Below are 7,592 nucleotides of genomic sequence, written 5' to 3'. Positions count from 1 at the left end.
GAATTTGGTCTTTTCGGAAAGAGTTTTTGTACAGGGCTATTGGTATGGTGGTGAATTTTTTCGATGATGCGTACTTTCATTGATAAAGAAGGATCATGGTCCGGTTGATTGAAATGGTTATAAAGAACCCCGAATTGTGGATCTTAATTATCAGACCGGTTTCAATAAAGAATCTTATCAATAAAGCATATGAAGACTATGAATATAATCGTCTAATTATTGTAAATAAACTTATACCATTGAAACAGAGAAAAAATGTACAAAATCCTTCTTCATTCATGAAACTGAAATAGGCAAAACCAGCAATTGTGACACCAATAACAAAATTGATAAACAAATCAATTGAGCACTTTATATTTCGAGGCAAACTAAAAGAGGCTCAAGAGGTGCCACTTCACAAGAAGAATAGTCAATTCGAAGTTGGTAACCATAGGCCAGTCAGTATTTTTCCTGTTGTAACACTTTTTTCGACAGAGCCATCTTCAAACAGCTAGTTATTTTTTTTCAAATTATTTTTCACCCATATTTGTCTGCCTTTAGAGTAGGATACGGCTGCCAGACAGCACTTTTGAAAATAATTGAGGATTGGAAGAAGGCTATTGGTCATGATCAATATATTGCTGCTGTGAAGATTGACCTCTCGAAAGCCTTCGACTGCCTTCCTTATAATATTATCAATTTTAAAACTGAAGGCATATAGATTATCTGAATCAGCTTTAATCTTGATATACATCTATTGCAGTAAATGACAACCGTGTTTAAAAGTTGGTATAGCTATCAGTACATTGAAAGATATATATAAAGTTGTGTTGCAAAGCTATATATTAGGACCTGTACTTTTTCATTTTTTCTTGAATGATTTTATTTATTTTGTACCAAGCACCTCATTATATAATTATGCAGATGACAATACTTTGTCATATTCACATTCCGATATAGACACTGTTGTAAATATTTAAGAAAAACGAAAGCTTAGACCTAATTAATGGTCTACTAGTTGTTTGAAGCATATGAAGGCCAACGCTGACAAATTTCAGGCAAAAGCCAATAGCAAGAACCCTGAAAATAAAACTATTTCTTTTAAACTAGATGGTAGTATCATACATTGTGAAAAAGAAGTGAAATTTCTTGGTGTAACAATTGACTATCAGCTTAAGTTTGATGCCCATGTTTCTAACATTTGTAACAAGATCAAGACAGTTACATGTACTTACACGTATTGGTGAACATTTAAAATAAATAGGTAGACTTGCTTTATATTATTCATTTATCATGCCAAATTATAATTAGTGTCCTGTAGTATGGTGCTTCTGTGGTGATAATCATACCAGATAAATAGAGAAAATACAGGAACGTGCCTTAAGATTTATTGATGAAGACTATTGTAGTACTTATCAACAACTGTTAATAAATTCAACACAAACAAGTTTAAAAAGCAGACAAATTAGAATAATATCAATAAAGGTGTATGAAATTATTAATGAACAATGTCCATTACATTGACATGTACAAGTTGTAGATAATTTATTGAGTATACTCTGGCTTTTTATATATTGATGCATTTTTCTGTTTGTGTTTTAAGTGCTTTATATTATAGCTGTTGCACGAATGTTAGTAAATCTGCATTTTATGTTTGTTGTATATGCTTTAGTTTTGTTTATTAATTGATGTGCTTGATACCTTTATTTATTTTTTGCATAATGTGCTTACAGTTGTATGTGTTCTGTTCCTTGTGCTCATCGTATATATGTATGTCGGATAAAAAGCTCTACAGAGCTTATGTTGTTTTGTATTATGTATGACCGACTTTTGATAAATCTTTTATGCTTTAAGATTTATGTGTTTAATTATCAATTTATGTAAAGTTTGTCGAGTTTCACACAAAATAAAATCGTCCGTACAAGACATTGCCCATACAATAGTCCACAGGTTTGAAAGATTACTTTAATACGTTGGGGTTTTTTCGTGTTTTTTTCCTGTCTGGGAGAATGATGTGGTCAATAAAATATTTAAATCCAAAGCTTATATAAAAGATTATATAAATGTCGTTTTAATGTATAATGATAATCAATTATCATAAGTGTGTAAAATTTTCGGGCTCGGGCTAACTGTGTCAGATGAGCATATCTTTCTAAATGTAAGGTAACAGGATTATAATTAAATACGCTAGACGCGCGTTACGTCTACATTAAACTTATCAATGACGCTCGGACCCAAAAACGATATAAAGCCAAACAATTAAAAAGTTGAATAGCCTTGAGGACCCAAAATTACAAAAAAGTTGTGCCAAATACGGCGACGGTAATCTTTGTCTGCGATCCTTATTTTCCCGGAAAAATGCAAAGTTTTGTAAAGAGAAAATTTATTAAAATAACCATATAATTGATATTCGTGTCAAACCCGAGGTGCTGATAAAACGCCGTTAAATTGCTAGGTCTTCTAAGTGTTCTACGATACCTACATTATTAACACCAACATCATCAGAAATAAAAACTTCCTATTTTAAAGGTGGCGAATGTCAGTTGGGGATACTAAAAAAATATATAAAGATCTCTAAGAGTACATACAATCAAAGACTCTATCATCTTGCAATAGCATTAACGCATTTGACTTTTTAACACTTTACACAATTATTCCCTATTTCCAACTAAATGACAAATTAAAAGAGTTGGTATTGCTTTGTTTCATAAAATAGAATGACCAACGTAGATACAAGTATCATGTCTTAGGGAGGGATTACTTCTACTTTGTAAAGAATCCCTTTAATTCAAACAAAAACAATCTCTAAAAGTGTCGCAATCAAAATGCTTGATTTCTTTATTGACAACATATTTGTTATGTTTAGAGGACGTGACTATCGGCATTTCCATTGGAACCAAATGTGTCCCTCGTCCTGTCGACTTGTTTCTTTATCCTTATGAGGCTGACTTCAAAATTTATCAAAGAAACAAGACACAAGTGAAGTAGGCAATATTCTTTAACTTTACTTTACGCCATATAAATAATGTTTTACCACTAAATTATTCAAAATGTAGGGACTATGTCGAACACATCTATCCGATCGAACTTTAGACAAAGGATACAAAAAATACAGGTTATTACGGACGCCATCACGAGTTTTTTTAACGTGATGGAATATTCGTTTCACATATTATATCGGATATGTTATGAAGTTCACCTCACTTAATTACCGTATCATTTAATACAGTAATTAATTGACAGATCAGCAACTCTAACATGTCTTCATGTTCTTAAATAAACATAATAAAAGAGATCAATAGAAGTTCTTATACACATGTTGTCATTCTGTAGTCTAACCATCAAACGATGTACTTGTTAATAAATTAGTTATAGAATCTGGATTGTACTTTTATAAAGCAAAATGTTTGTGCACTGTGTATCATGTCTTCTTTCACGGTCCATGTCGTCAAAACATTAAATCAGTTGGATGTGTTTTAATAAATTTTTTGAATTGTTTTTGACGTTTATCTACCTTTCAGTAACTGCAAGTACTCTCTAGTCGTATTTTCGTGTTGATTTGATCTCTTTGACTGTATATGGCGTTAAAAATTAAAATACTGTGATGTGTTATAATTTTGTTACTCTCTGATGCATGATTTTTCATTTGTTATTGTCCTTGGCTTTTAAAAAGCTTTCGGTTACTTTAGGAACTCTCAAATCGTACTCCCATGTTGATTGAACCTGTTCAAACAATTTATATTTCATTTTGTTATTATTAGTTTGCATTTTTCTGATATACCTTTGATAAGTGTTTAGTATAACAATAAAGGAGTAGATCCTATCCGTTTTACGCGGAAACCGTCTAAAATTTAACTAAAATACTAGAATTATGAAGATTTAAGTAATTTAGCATGACATAATGGTGCTCGTACCCGATATATGTGCATTGTATTGTCGAAAACAGCACATATTTGTGTAGCAGAAGCATTCAACTGTTCAATAAATTACTAAAAGTTTACATTTTAACATTTTTGTAAAACTGCTATATTTTGGGGTCAAAAAGGGTCTTACTGAACCTACTCCTTTTCACTTCTGTTCTCGTACTTTGAACAAAAAAAGTATTTTGTATTTATATTTCCGTACTCCTAACTGCAATCTTATTATAAAGTTACCTGTGTGTGTTTTTTGACATAGTTTTTACATATTGTGTAATCGTTTTTATTTCTCGTTTAATATCTGTTAAGATAATTCCTTTACTTGTCATAATCTTATGGTGTTTATAGTCTTTATGTGTCTTAACTTGTAGAATACGCATGTGTTTGAAAGAACGTATTAGATTTTAGCATAGGAAATATATATTTTACTGAGAGAAAAAAATACATCAGGGTTTTCGATATAACAAACTAGTCAAAGCATTTTCTTAATTTGAACATCGGTACAGTGACATCATATGGAAATATTACTCAACATGCAAACATCTAATACTTTCAGGTACTTGTATGGAATCTTCCTATATCTATTTACAAAACACCTAAATGTCGACATTCATCTAAAATGATAACAAAACCTTTAAATAGGCTCATTAGGAAGGAATATAGTTACTATGCCGCTATCAGGTCATTAAATATGGCATATTTTAGTTTTACTATATAGGGTGTCTACATCGGAAATAAACACATTTACTAGTATTCTAAAACCAGTTATTGGAATAATACGTGTTAAATTTTTCTCATATATTTTATAATGGTATGATACTAAACTCCAAACGGCGGAGATTGTACTTGATATTCATATGATGAAGACATAATATCTAAACAGTTTGATTGAGGTCTGGAGCGTTATAATGAATTTGCAGTATTTTAAAACCAGTTGTTGGCATAATACGGGTTATGTTCATTTCATATATTTCGTATTTCATATATGGTATGATACTAAACTCCTAACGGGCAAGATTGTACTTGATATTCATATGATGATGACATAATCTCTAAACAGTTTTATTAAGATATGGAGCTTGCATGTCAGTACTTGCTAGTAGTCCTTTGTTTATTTATGTATCATCATATTTGTTACCTAATCTGACATCATTTTGGACTTCTTTGAAACTGAGTTTTAATCTGCGTATTGCTGTGTGTTTTTTCTACATTTACTTGAGGTAAAGGGGGTTGAGATTCCAAAAAAGGAAGTTTTACCTTGCATGTTTGTGCCTGTCACAAAGCAGAAGCCTATGATCTTTGTTAGTCGTGTATAATTTTTTTTTTTTTTTTTAAATATAAGTCGGAGTTAATAAAATTGAGAATGGAAATGGGGAATGTGTCAAAGAGACAACAACCCGACCAAATAAAAAAAACAACAGCCGAAGGTCACCAACAGGTCGTCAACACTGTGTGTGAATGTAGCGAGAAATTCCCGCACCCGGAGGCGTCCTTCAGCTGGCCCCTTAACAAATATATACTAGTTCAGGGCTAATGAACGCTATACTAATTTCCAAATTGTACACAAGAAACTAAAATTAAAATAATACAAGACTAACAAAGGCCAGAGGCTCCTGACTTGGGACAGGCGCAAAATGCGGCGGGGTTAAACATGTTTGTGAGATCTCAACCATCCCCCTATACCTCTAACCAATGTAAAAAAAAGGTAAACGCATAACTATAAGCACATTAAAATTCAGTTCAAGAGAAGTCCGAGTCTGATGTCAGAAGATGTAACCAAAATAAACAAAATGACAATAATACATAAATAACAACAGACTACTAGCAGTTAACTGACATGCCAGCTCCAGACTTCAATTAAACTGACTGAAAGATTATGATTTCATCATATGAACATCAGGCACAATCCTTCCCGTTAGGGGTTTAGTATCACACCATCCTAACATATATGAGAAGAACATAACCCGTGTCATGTCAACAACTGTTTTTAGAATAAATGTGTTTAGTTCCGATGCAAAGACATTAACAGTGACTCAATATTAACGCCGAAATATGCAATCTTTAATGACTTGACAACAGTATCGTAATTATATCCCTTCTTAATAAGTTCATTCAAAGGTTTTGTAAGTTTCTGAGGTGAATACTGACACCTTTGTGCTTTATAAAGAATATTTCCATAAGAAGTCTGCATGTTGAGCTATATTTACGAATGATGTCTTTATACCGATGATAAAATTTAGTAAAGTTTTGACTAGTTTGTGATATCGAAAACCCTGGTGTAATAATTTTTCAGTAATACATAAATTTCTCTCGTTAAAATCTAAAACATTGTTACATACACGAGCGAATCGTACAAGTTGAGATATGTAAACACCGTCAGATGGTGACAAGGTATGACCTCCATTATCACTGAACTAGTAAAAACTTTTTGTTTAGGGGTAGCTGACGCATGTCTTCGGATGAATAATTTTTTCGTTGCATTGATGACCGATTGGCTTTTTTCTGTTCTGTTGTTGGGTTGTTGTGTCTTTGACACATCCCCATTTAAATTTTATTACTTTCTTTGAACATATTTCTTTTGTTATCAAGTTAAGCTATTTCAAATGATAGTTTATATGAAGTGGTTTTATGTTAAAATGTTATACTACTGTTTTGGATTAGGGTGAAAGTTGGCGTCTGTTTAAACGTTTTAAAACCGCTGCATTTGCTTGCATCTCTCCTTAGTCGGGAATATTGACAACAGTAATATACGTCGTATTGCAGGCCATACTTTGTCTTTATAATTTGTGACTCTTTTTTTACAAATAATGACTAGGATGGAGAGTTGTCTTGTTGACATACATATCGCATTTTCTTAAATCTATGAGCTTTTGATTGTGCAATTTTGATAAAAGGATTTCCGTTTCGAATTTTCCTTCGTTTTTTCAGCATTTTAGTTTTAGAAAATGGTCGTTTTTAAATATATGACTTGCTTTATTAATAATTGATAATGATAGTTTATAATGTGTCTGTCTATTTTGTAATGTTGTTATGTTATACTACTGTTTAGGTTAGGGTGAAAGTTGGCGCATGTTGAAACTTTTAAACCAACTGCATTTGTTTGCACCTGTCCTTACTTAAAGTCAGGAATAAGGACAACAGTCGTATGCTTCGTATTGAATGCCATACTTTTTTTTATAATAGTTTACTATTTACAAATTATGACTAGGATGGTAAGTCCAATTGGAATTCATACCGCATTTCCTTATATCTATGACATTTTATTTTTGCAAATACGATTATTAAAGTTTCCGTTTTGAATTTTCCTTCGGTATTTTTGGTATTTTCTTTTTAGAAAATGGTTGTTTTGGTGTCATAATTATAAGGATCTAGAAAAATGGTTAGAGGGTTTGTTCCGCCTATTTACTTGGGCGTTTTATTGTGAATCTAAAAAGTAACAAAAAATTAAAAAGTGTTGGTACTCTCCTTTATCATAGTTTCAATATTTTCAAATAAAAAGGTTAAACATAAAAAAACTAGAGAAATGACAAAGTGACGACTTGAAATAGCTGGTGGAATATCAATAAGAATATGCATCACTCTAGAAACTGTTCAACTTATCGTGCTGCTTTTTCGCGCATCTAAATGCTCAGTGATAGTCAGACTTCCGGAAAGGTATACAAGTTAAAAAGATTAACCTGGTCTCATTTTATGGTT

Source organism: Mytilus trossulus, unplaced genomic scaffold, assembly GCF_036588685.1.
Source record: "Mytilus trossulus isolate FHL-02 unplaced genomic scaffold, PNRI_Mtr1.1.1.hap1 h1tg000343l___fragment_1__unscaffolded, whole genome shotgun sequence".
Taxonomy (NCBI): domain Eukaryota; kingdom Metazoa; phylum Mollusca; class Bivalvia; order Mytilida; family Mytilidae; genus Mytilus; species Mytilus trossulus.
This window is presented reverse-complemented; position numbering follows the sequence as displayed.